General features: G+C 36.5%; 1 protein-coding gene across 18 annotated transcripts in view; it reads left to right on the plus strand.

Moving 5' to 3' along the window:
- The window catches only part of LOC106877886 (protein furry), a 157,959-nt gene that overhangs the window by 26,722 nt on the left and 118,737 nt on the right, over positions 1-12,500 (plus strand). The window lies entirely within an intron of this gene.

A 12,500-nucleotide genomic window follows, 5' to 3' on the forward strand; every position in this document is an offset into this window, starting at 1 on the left:
CACATACATACAGGCATATATATATGTGTGTGTATGTAGACATATACATCCATACATACACATGCACACATAAATACACGTACATATATCCATACATATATACATATATGTGTGTAGGCATATGTACATATATATGAATGTATGCATGCCCATGTCAGTGTAAAATGTTTATCAAATATAATATGGGTGTATGTTTGTGTGTGTGTGCTTAATGTTTGTATGTGTTTTTGTATGCACATACAAATTCCTTATTTCATATGATTTCTGCATCTAATCACACACATACACACAAAAGCACCAGCTTGTCTATACTCAAGCATATACATACATACTACATTATAAATTCACAGGCAGACACACACATTCTACACACACTGTCACACAGTTAAACTGTTATCTTACAACGACATTGGTTGTATTTTTTACTAATCCTGACACAAGTTTGCTTTACATTTTTATTATATTTATTTTTGTATTTTCTTTTTTTTTAACTTTCATCTTTTCCCCACTCTATATGCATTGAGATTGTATAGTCAGCATATATGAGCATCTGTTTGTATTTTAGTAATCTATTCATGCATATTTCAAATTGCATTTAAGGAAAGGAAAAAAAAAATGACTTGTATGTTGAATCTTTTGTCGTTTACTTGTTTCAGTCATTAGACTGCAGCCACCCTGTAGCACCTCCTTGAAGAATTTTGGTTGAGTGAATTGATCCCAGTAATTATTTTTTTAAGGCCTGGAACTTATACTGTTGATTTCTTTTTGCTGAGCTGCTAAGTTACGGAGACATAAACAAACCAGCACTGGTTGTCAAGCAACGGTGTGACAAACACACACGCACGTAATGGGCTTCTTTCAGTTTCCATCTACCAAATTTACTCTCAAGGGTTTGGTCAGCCCAAGGCTACAGTAGAAGACACTTACCCAAGGGTTTGGTCAGCCCAAGGCTATAGTAGAAGACACTTACCCAAGGTGCCATGTAGTAGGACTCAGATTGGGACTGAACCTGAAACCATGTGGTATGGAAGCAAACTTTTTACCACACAGCCACAGTCTCTTTAACAGGCACCTTAAAATCTCATTACAAAAGTGTCTTCAGTTTGCTGAATATATATATTTTTTCTATGGTTTTGTCAGAGGAAAGGCAACATGCAGACGGCCTTTTTAGAGTCCCTATGATTAGCTGAGGAAAGTTATCTTCAGGCTGAAACCTTAGTCTGAGAATTTGCAACATGGATTCTGCTAAAGGGCCAAGTGGTGCTTTTAAACTGGGCAATAAATTAAGGCAAATGTGCCATGTAAAAAGCACTACTCACCTCACCTGTGCTTATGTCCATGTAAAAAGCACTGAGTCCACTCTGCTGAGTGGTTGGTGTTAGGAAGGGCATCTGGCTGTAAAAACCCTGCCAAAACAGTCACAGAAGTCTCTTGCAGGCTTTGGCCTGGCCAGCTCTTGTAGTGCTGTCCCACCCATGCTAGCATGAAGATGGACGTTAAACGATGATGATATCTTCTTTTTTCGTCTGGCTATAACTTATGCTTGTGTTGGCTATGCTTTTCAAAGCTAATATCTGAGGGTCATTGCTCTTGTAAGGAATTTCAGTAGTCATTAGGGTTTATATACCTATTCCACCCTTGATATTTTGTTATCATATTTCTGTTGAAATACACTATAATCATTTTATTTGATTTTGATAATAATAAAGAATTTGGTATTTTATCATTATTAAACTGGTGTTTCCAACATAAACAAATACAAACTTATGATGGAAGGTTTTAAATCAGTGGTTCCCAAACATTTTTGAGTTGCTTCCCCTTTGGCACTTGGGCCACATTCCTAGTGCCCCACCACCACCACCACCACTAACCATCACAAGCATAAGCTACTTTCTGCTCAAATTCAAAACAACTGTATTTCACAAAGAAAAAACTTAACCTAGTTACCTCCTTATTTTGTTTACTTTTACATCCATCTCCCCCTTTTGGCCACCCCCATTATTACCCTACTTTTCTTCAATGCCCCTCTGGTTCTTTCCACCCCCACTCCCCAGGTGTGGTGGGGGCGAACAATATTTCCCACTTTAGGAACCACTGTTTTAAACCAACATCACTTTAAATCAGGAAGTTCATATTATAAAATCAAGGACAATCTTAATTGGGTTGATAGCAAAAGGGTAAATTGTCTGCAAATTTGTTTAGGAATTTTGGTCATTGTTTCTTGCTTAAAGAAGCTTGAGACATACCAATATCAGTTGATTAATTCAAATGCAAGTACTTGAACAGTACTCTATTTTATCAAACCCAAAAGGATGAAAGGCAAAATTTACCCCTCTGAGATTTGAACTCTGAATGTAAAGCAATTTTGTTTGACTCTGTAATGTTTTTTTTTACCAATCCACTATCTTTAATTAACTAATTAACACTTTGAATTAATGAACACTTCCCAAATGTTTGTCTACCACCCAACCATGTACTTATTGTATGTTTTTTCTTGTTTCTGCTACGATAGCCTCTTTTTCTTTCTCTAAAGTACAAACAACATTTTTTTAAAAATTTAACCAACTATCCTCTGAACCAACTCTATCTTTCCCCTGTCTTTTCTACAATTGATACTGCAATAGCCTTCATTACTGACCCATTAACACTATTTAGCTTGCCTTTGTCTCTTCTGTTACTACTATTACCACCTACTACATTGTATTCATTCTAAAATAACTCAGTCCAAACACTGGCCCAAACTTCAGTCTGTGGTCTTCTGATACTTTTATTGATTACAAGGGCCTTTGCACTTTTGGTTATAACCCACCTTCTAACACCTATTCTCCTTCTACCCCATCTACCATTGATTATTTAGGTATCTGCTTCTGTAAACTCTTTTGTTGATACTAGACTGGACAGTGGAGAGAATATATGGCCAGACTGACACATTGCTTCACCCCATACAGTTTACTACTTCATGTTTGAGTGTACAGTATGGTCCTCAGCTAGGTGGAGGCATGCTGTATTCTGGAACATAAGATCTTAGTATCCTACCTAGTTATTTGATGGTGTATCTGCATGCCTGAGGTCAACTCAGAGTTAACCTGAGGATTTGAAACAACAACAACTAATACTAGACAGATATCAGTTCCTTCCTCGAAGCTTAAAACTGTTTCACCATAAGATTTAGTAATGATGATGCTAGCAAGGTCAAATTGCATCAATGCGTAATCTTCCTAACACCAATCATAATGCTATCTATATCAGGTCAGTGATTTGACATACAGAGGTCTGTTACTAGTAATTGCGTAAACCAATACAACCTTTCTATACTTGTGTTGATGGGAACTAAACTGGTAACCCCTCCAAGCTTATTTGGTAGACAGAGAATGATTTCTATATAACTGTGGGATAAAAAACAAAATCTGTTAAAAAGTGAGGTCTAATGGACCTGTGGAATTTCAGGAAACACAACATCCAGAATAAAGTAATCTGAATGCATGATGGACCTCACTTTGTATGACTGTAGACAAAGCAGTACTTGGTAAACCAACAAGGAAAGATCAAGTCGAGCTTAACTGAAAATATCCCTCTTGATTCACTGTTAGAGCCATGCAATTAAACTTACAAAAATGTTTTCAGGTTCCCAACACTTGATCAGCTGTGATTTCATGAAGGAATTCCTCACAATAAACTGGTCAGACTTGTTGCAAATATTCAGGTAGTTTGGAAATCTGGAAAAGTTCATGTCTATGACTTTTTCTTTCATACTGGCTTCAGGGCTTAGTACATACAGGTGAAGTTAAACTCTGCTCATTTTTAGACTAAGGTTACTTATATGTTAGTGATAGAGATGTTATTTGCTGATGATTGTGCCATCGTATTGTGTAATGCAGAGGTTATGCACAGTTTCATATATGCTTTGTCTGGTGCAACCACAAAGTGTGGTTTGAAAATTAACCTCAGAAGACTGAAATTGTTTATTACCCAAGCCTTATCTTTGACCAGGTGGCACCATTTGAGTTCATTCTTATTAAAAAGCAGAAGCTGGTAGAGGTAAGCTAAGCCACTTAACCTATCCAGACAATGCATTCAATAACGCTGGTAGGCTCAGTAAGAAACAAGATCACAGAATGAACAAGGTCAGCTTTTCCATTTGGAAGGTTGAGAGAGTAACCAGAGAACAACAAGCATTTGTCATCAATCCAAATGAAGTACAAAGTATTTAGCAATAGTATTAACCAGATGACTATATGGAGTAAAAGTATAGTTAATGTACTGCAAACAGATAAAAACCTACACGTTTCTGTGATGTGATGCCTGAGACAACTCATGAACATTAGTCGCAAAGACATAGTCGAGAATACCTCATCCTAGAGGAAACCATTTTTCCTTGCATGGAAGAGATATTGGTGCAATGAAAACTTTGTTGATTAAGCATGTCCAAAGTATGTAAGAAAATTGGTTGCCTAAATAGATACTCGTCTCACAGTTATCTTGTAGTACAAGAAATTTAAATAGACCCCAATGGATGTACAAGATATAGCTAAATGTAACACAAAGAACTTGATAATTGCAGCTGGACCATAGCAGCTGAGGCTAGAAGAACAATTGACTTCTGATGCTTGGACTCAAGCAATCTCATATTGTTACTCATCACTGCCTACCAATGGTGCAGTCTGCCTACAAAACAAGAACTGTTTACTAAATGGAATCTCAGCTCCTCTAATCTTAACTCTTTTCACTACTGCTCCACTATTAGGCATGATAATGGTGATGCTAGCAAGCTCAGACTTGCACATTTTTATTGTACTCTTCCTGACACCAATCATACAATACAGAAATGGAAATAATACTTGTTTTTCCACTAGTGTTTCTCACACTTGACAACAACAACTCTAACCTAACCTAACCTAACCTAACCCATTGACAGATTTTGAACTTGGTGCCCTTCACTTCAATAATCTTACTGCTTCACTTAATAACCACACTTATTCTACCTCTTAAAAAACAGATTTAGTCAGTCAGTAACTTCATTCTTTTTATTTTTATTTTAACAACTAGTTTTAAGCGTTTCAAAAGACTAAAAATGACTTAAGCTGTATGACGATGCTTTAAAAATAGAACTTGATTATAAACTGTGTTATAATGTTCCAATCGTGTAAAAGAGAATCAAACAAAAAAGAAAATGTAATTAAAAGAAAAGAAAGGAAAAAGGCTTAATTAATTAATAGGGAGGAAAAAAATCTTTAATTACCCAAGTAACTTAATTTCTGTCCAGTTCTCTAGTTTTATTTATAATGCTAATCTGGAGGTTTATGGAGAGAGATAGACTTATTAGAGGTAGTTTTGTAGCTTGCTTTGCTCGAATGAATAACAAATTGATTAGACAATAATAACAGCTACAACACTATCGACAATGACAACACTATCAACAATAACAACACTAACAACACTTTTATCTGCTGCTGTCAACAAAACTTTTTACCACTACTGCCAATAATAACACTAACACAAGCCAAGCCAAAACAATGAGGAAACTTTGATGCAGTATTTTAGCCTATTCCTTGAAGTAGCCAAATCTTTTCAATCGCTCTTGACAAATCGTCTCACTATCTTTATCCCTTTCAATATCAACCCCTCTGAAACCAGCTGTGGTTCTATAATAAAAACTTCCTGTTTAACCCTTTCACTACCATATTTATTCTGAGATGCTCTGTGTTTCTTTCAATTAATTTTAAATATAACAAAGAATTTAGTAAAATAACTTAGTTATCGTTAAGCTGGTGTTAGGAACATAAATTGGAACTAAGGTATGGTGCAAGATTTTAAATCAGAATTTTCGAAAACAAGACATTTGTATAACAGAGCCAGAGGCAGTTTCAGCCAGGTTGGTATTGAAAGGGTTAATACTTTAGCATTCAAACTGGCCATGTTCAGCCCAGATATTTTACCTGTTTTATGTTGAATCTTTCAGCATTCAGATTACTCTGGGAAATGTGATGTTTCTCTACTCACAATGGTTTGAATCAATTATGCATTATCTTGAAGCTTCAAGATTTCAATGATGTGGTGGTATATTTTTAGAATGATGTTGAAGGGTAGGTACGAGAGGTCAGGTCTGTCCAGTTTGAACATAAAGCAGGTAAAATATTTTGGCCAGATATGGCTGGTTTAAAACCTAAAGGGTTAAACTGACCAGCTCCAGCCTCTTACATCTACCCTACAATGTCATTCACAAAATAAACAATCTTATCATCAAAACTTCAATGCTACAAGATAATGCATGATTAATACAAGACTATGAATAAATAAGCATTACATATGACAGTAATCCGAATGCTAAAGGGTTAGAGTGATCTAAGTCAAAATCTTCCTTCAAAATTTCCTGTTAATTTATGTTCCAAACACTAGATTCAAAATGACAGTTATTTTTACCAAATTCTTCATTATTTTCAAAATTTATTGAAAAAAATATGTATTTCAACAGGAGTATGGTAACAAGAGTTAAATTAGGGACCTCATATCTTAATTTATGAGCTATGAACTCCATGATAAAGATGGTTTTCCCCAGCTTGAAGGTTCGATGTGGTTATTTGAACTATTTAAAATAATGATCAAAACTCCCTTTAATTCCTCTCTATCGTCTTTTTTTTCTTTTTTCAAAACTATTTGAATTTATCTAGGTGTTCTGCAAAAATATTAAAATTATATTTAACAAATGTGAAAAATACAAAGTTAAATTCTAAATATAAAGTCTTGATAACCATGTTTCATTTATTGACTGAAGAAATATTTCATCATTTTCTGTAATTTAAATTATTTATACTTATTCCCCCCCCCCCCCCACTTCTCTCTCTCTCTCTCTTTCTCTCTCCATTTGCCATGTTTCTTACAGGTATCAGCAATCATGTAACTCCAAGCCAAAACATGCAGATTTGTGATTTTCTTGGCACAGGCCCAATTTCGCCCTTAGGTGGAGGAATTGGTTCATGTGACATCAGAGCCTGCTCTCACACATGTGAGCTTGTGAGACTAAGGGTAGCCATCGTCTGAGTTCTGTATACCCTAACCACAGAATCATCTTCTGCAATATGACCATAACTGGGGCCCTTCACAGTACTACCACTCGGGGCCGAAATAGGCCTGAGAATAGTCATGACTTCTCAAATTCCTGAACGTCCTAGCTGGAGCCTCATCATGAGATGCAGTTAAATGTCTTGCCCAGGTCAAATTTATTGACTAAAACATATAAATACTTTCAGATACAGTGTCTCAAAAAATTCAGCTGAATGGTCATTGTTGGAATGCAACATTTCTTCTCACTTAACATTCAGAGATCAAATTCTGCCAAGGTCAACTTTGCCTTCCATTTTTTTGGGGTTAATAAAATAAGTACCATTTGAGCCCTGGGGGTCAATGTAATTGACTAGCCCCACCCCCCAATTTCAGGCCTTGTGCTTATAGCAGAAAGGATTGTGGTTGTTGTTGTTGTTATTTTGCTTTATTTATTGTTTAGATATCAATGATTGTGGAATTGATCTGAGTTAATGGCCAATCAATAAGGATACTTATAAATAGTTATTTGAACTGTTCAATATAATAGCCAAAAATCTACCGCAATGAACTCTTTGACCATCTTTGAAATGTGTGTGTGTGTGTGTGTATGATGATGATGATGATGATGATGGTGGTGGTGGTGATGGTAGTGGTGGTGGTGGCAGTGGCAGTGGTAGTGGTGGTGGTGGTGGTGGTGGAGGATGTATTTTAACTGAAAACATTTTTGGTGGTCAGTATGTCTACAATTCAGATGGTCAGCAACAGATAGAAATAGGCTTAGCTGATGAAGATCAAGTTAGACCAGCATACTACTATCTTTTGTTCATTATTTTCTTATGCTTGATGCTTAACTAGATTGATATGGCAATAAATTTTAATTGATTTAAAATTACATATTTATCTCCCCTAACTTTCTTGACCAGAATTAATCTGGATTTGTAGATTTCTTTTTTTTTTGTTTGTTTATTTATTTATTTATTTATTTATGTGTTTCAGCCAAGTGGCTGCGGTCATGCTGGTGCACCACCGTGATTTTTTTTTGTTCTTTTTTTTTTCTTTTCTCTCCTGAATATAGGTGTAATAATAATTAATCTTTTTGGCTTGGTTCGCATTAAGTTAACACGTTCTAATTTAAATTAACAATGGTCTAATTATATTAGCACCAATTTTCCCTCTTATTTTTGGTAGCCAACATGCACAGGAATCTTATGTTGTGCAAATTTACTATTCTATAACAAAGTACATGTGCACTGAATATATAAGTATAATTAGTAATTACTGAATGGGTAATACGTAATAATTATTAATTAGTACCTGATTTTAAATAACTAGTTTTTTGTGTGCACATTAATTTCTTGTGCGCATATTCATTTCTTTTATGTACTGGTTGCAAAATGTGCATGTGTCTGTATACACAGTTCATAGGGAAAAACAGTTAGCACCAACTTAACTATTTGTTTGTTTTTTTTTTTGTCCAGAAAGCATCCCTGTGTAAAGCTTCTTCTCCTCCAGTTTTTCTGTCATTAATAGTAGAAAGGTGGTGGATAAGCAGAACCATTAGATAATTGGACTAAATGTTATGGCAGTATCTGTTCTGACTCTTTACACCCTGAGTTGAAAGCTCATCAAGTTCAGCTTAGCCTTTCTTTCCTCTGGAGTTGAGTTGATAAAACAAAACTGTCAAGTTTAAAACAGGGGTTGCCAAACTTTTTCAACCATCGATCCCCTTTAGCCATTTCTCCCTCCGTATCGACCCCCTATAGCCACTTCCCATTCTGCATCAACCACCCGCTTTGTTTAAAATATCTTAATACCCTACGCTCTCGTACCATATCTTAAATGCGTACTGGGTAGTGATGCTGGCAATTAAAATCATCATCATCATCATCATCATCCTTTGGAAGTCCTCCTCACCTTTGAGAAATTTTTCTGTTTTGAGGTTTTTTTTTTTGTTTTTGTTTTTTTTGTTATTTCTCTACATGTTTTGTGTGTAACTCCACTCTATCATCTTGGATTATCTGCCACCTCTTTGTCTGCTCTTTATGCAGTGACCTGGCAGAGATGCTGGAGCACCATTAACGTGCCTCGTAGTATTTCAGCTCTCTAATCTGTGCACTTCATTCAAAGTCCACCAAGGTTAGATTTACCTTTCATCCTTTTTTGGAGGTTGATAATATAATGTACCAGTCAAGTACTAGGGTCAATATAACCAACAACACCTTCCTCCTATACCTGCCGGCCCTGTGCCAAAATTTGAAACAAAGATGGTAAGCTGGCAGACAGAAACACAGGTGATGAGCTGGACAGAATGGTGCTAGGCATTTCGTCTGTCTTTAAATTCTAAGTTCAAACTTCACCCAAGCCACCTTTGCCTTTCATCATTGTGGGGTTGATAAAATAGGCAGCAGTCAATCACTACTATCATTTATGCTTTATGTAGTTGTTTGATCAGCTAGAAATAGCAGACGAATATGTCTCAGATCATATTCTTTAAAAAAAAAAGTAAATAGATAAGGACGTTTTTAGATAATGTAGCCTAATTATAAATGGTCTGAAAAGACATGATGGTCATGGCTGGAATACCTTTGAGCATAGGTTGGTTAGAACTATTGCTGACCTGGGGTTAAGCAGTAATAAAGCCACTATAGCCATAGCCCTCACATTTATGGTCACAACTACATGTATCACCATGACCACTATCACAATCACAACCACCACCACCACCACCACCACCACCACCACCAATACCACTATCATCTCTTCACCACCACAACGGATACCTTATCACCACTGCCACTTTCACGACCAACACCACCACCACCACAATCAGCACACCTAACACCACTATCACCTCTTCACCACTACTATCGCCACACAGACACCTTATCACCACAACCAATACCACTATAATCCACACCATTATCAGCAAATCACTATCAACACCACCACCACTACCATCACTACTATCACCATCACCACTGTTCTCAACACTTTTACTACTACCAACACCACTACCGCTGACACCACCACCACCACCACCACCACAACATAGTGACATTAACAACAATCTATATTATTCATTGTTCTCTAATTTAATTAATATCTTGCAGTACTTCAAATACCAAACAAGCAATAGTGCTGTTGTTGTTGTTGGTGGTGGTGGTGGTGGTGGTGATGGTGGTGGCGGTGGTGGTGGTGGTGGTGGTGGTGGCGGTGGTGGTGGTGATGATGGGGGTGGTGGTTGCTTCCCGACTTCTCATGATGTAGCTGGCTCTGCTGCTGCTGCTGCTGTTACTACTACTACTACTACTACTACTACTACTACTACTACTACTACTACTACCACTACTATAAGCTGGCAAACAAGGTGCAAATGATATACAAACTTCACAGTTGATAGTTGTTACAAAGCCTTGTAATCTTATTTGTAGCATCTAATCAGATTGCTACACTTTAATGAATGTTAATTGATTTCCTGTTGTATGTTAATTTTATTTGGGCCAATATAGCCACTTAATGGTAGTGTTTGTTGTTGTTTGTGTAATAAGGGAGGGTGAGATGATGAAAACATTACAGGAGTGGCTGGCTCAATAGGGTGGAGCTGGATAGTCAGGCAGATATAGTGAAATAAAGACTAGCAAGGGAATAGATTGACTGTGTTTGTGTGTGTATATGTATATATATATATATATGGCTCTGTTTGTGTATAGATATATGTGTGTGCTCATATATGTATATATATACATGTATATGTGTGTGTGTGTATATATATATATCATCATCATCATTTAATGTCCATTGTCCTTGCTGGCATGGGTTGGATGGTTTGATCAGGGCCGGTAAGCTGAAAGGCTGCACCAGACTGCAGTCTGATTTGGCATGGTTTTCTATGGTTGGATGCCCTTCCTAACACCAACCACTCCAAGAGTGTAATGGGTGCTTTTACATGCCACCAGCATGGGTGCCATTTATATATATATATGACATGTATATATAATCTATTGCAATATCTCCCTGTGACTGTTTACTGGCTGCTTACCCAAGATATTTTGCACATTCTATCCACAAATTATAAACATTATGATTGTTAAGTAACTCAAGCTTCCTGAAACAGCTGTCAAGTTAAGAAATTAGGTATATGTATCTTTTTGTATATATAATTATGTATATGTATCTCTTCTTCATATTCTGTGTATTTTTATGCTCTGTAAATATATATGTATGTATGTATGTATGTCATTACTCAGTTTATTTTAAGATTCTTTGCCAATAGAGAAAAAATGGTTTTCTAATCTAGATCCAAGGTTTCTTCACTGGAATTTCGACATCAACAACAGGGTATGCATGTATGTGTGTATGTATGTGGAGATTTGTATGTTTTATGTATGTATTCTCATGCATCTGTATGATGTCTATGGCCGGGTGCCATTCCTAACACCAACCATGTTACAGAAAGTATATATTTATAAAATACTGTGTGGTTAAGGAGCCAACTTCTCAACCACGTGGTTTCAGGTTCAGTACCATTGTGTGGCTCCTTGTGCGAATATTTTCAACTATATTCTTGGACCAACCACAATCGTGAGTGAATTTGATTGGCAGAAACTGACAGAAGCCCGTTACACACACACACACCTGCATACGCATGCATGCATGCCCCCCCCCCATACACACATATCTGCATACATACATACACGTCTTTTGTTAATATATATATATATAATGTCCATGTCTCCTCATCAGTTACCCTTGTGGCAAATAAAAGAAATTCTTGCTGTTGTTGTTAAGGCAGTGAGTGGAATGGCAGAATCATTGGTGTATCAGACGAAATGCCATAAGATGTTTCCTCTATATCTTTACATTCTGAGTTCAAATCCCACCAAGGTCAACTTTACCTTCCATACTTTCAGGGTTGATAAATACAAAGTACCAGTCAAACAAACAATGGAATTTAATTGACTAGTTTCCTGACCCTCCACCACCAAATTTTAGATTTTGTGTCTATCTTGTAAACAATTATTAAGTGCTGAGGGTTCATCTGGTTCTTTACATTCTGAATTGAAATAACATTGAGGTTAACTTTGCTTTCCATTTCTTCTCAGAATCAATAAAATAAAATACCAATCAAGTATTGTAATTGACCTACTCTTTTCCTCTAAAACAACTGGCTTTGTGCCAAAAATTTGAAACAATGGCAGCGAGCTGGTAGGTTCATTAGCATGTTGGACAAAATGCTTGGCAAATTTCTTTGGAACCCTTTGCCTTCTGATTTCAAATACTGCCAAAGTCAACCTTGCTTTTCATCTTTTCTGGGTCAATGAAATTAAGTAACAGTCAAGTACTGGTGTTAATGTAATCGTTTTGCCCCTCCCCTCAAAACTGCTGGCCTTGTGTGCCAAAACTAGAAAGAATTATTGTTTAAGGCAGTCAGCACTGGTGCCATATAAGATCTACCATGT

The sequence above is a fragment of the Octopus bimaculoides genome, chromosome 16, assembly GCF_046866305.1.
Source record: "Octopus bimaculoides isolate indiv1 chromosome 16, ASM4686630v1, whole genome shotgun sequence".
Lineage (NCBI taxonomy): Eukaryota > Metazoa > Mollusca > Cephalopoda > Octopoda > Octopodidae > Octopus > Octopus bimaculoides.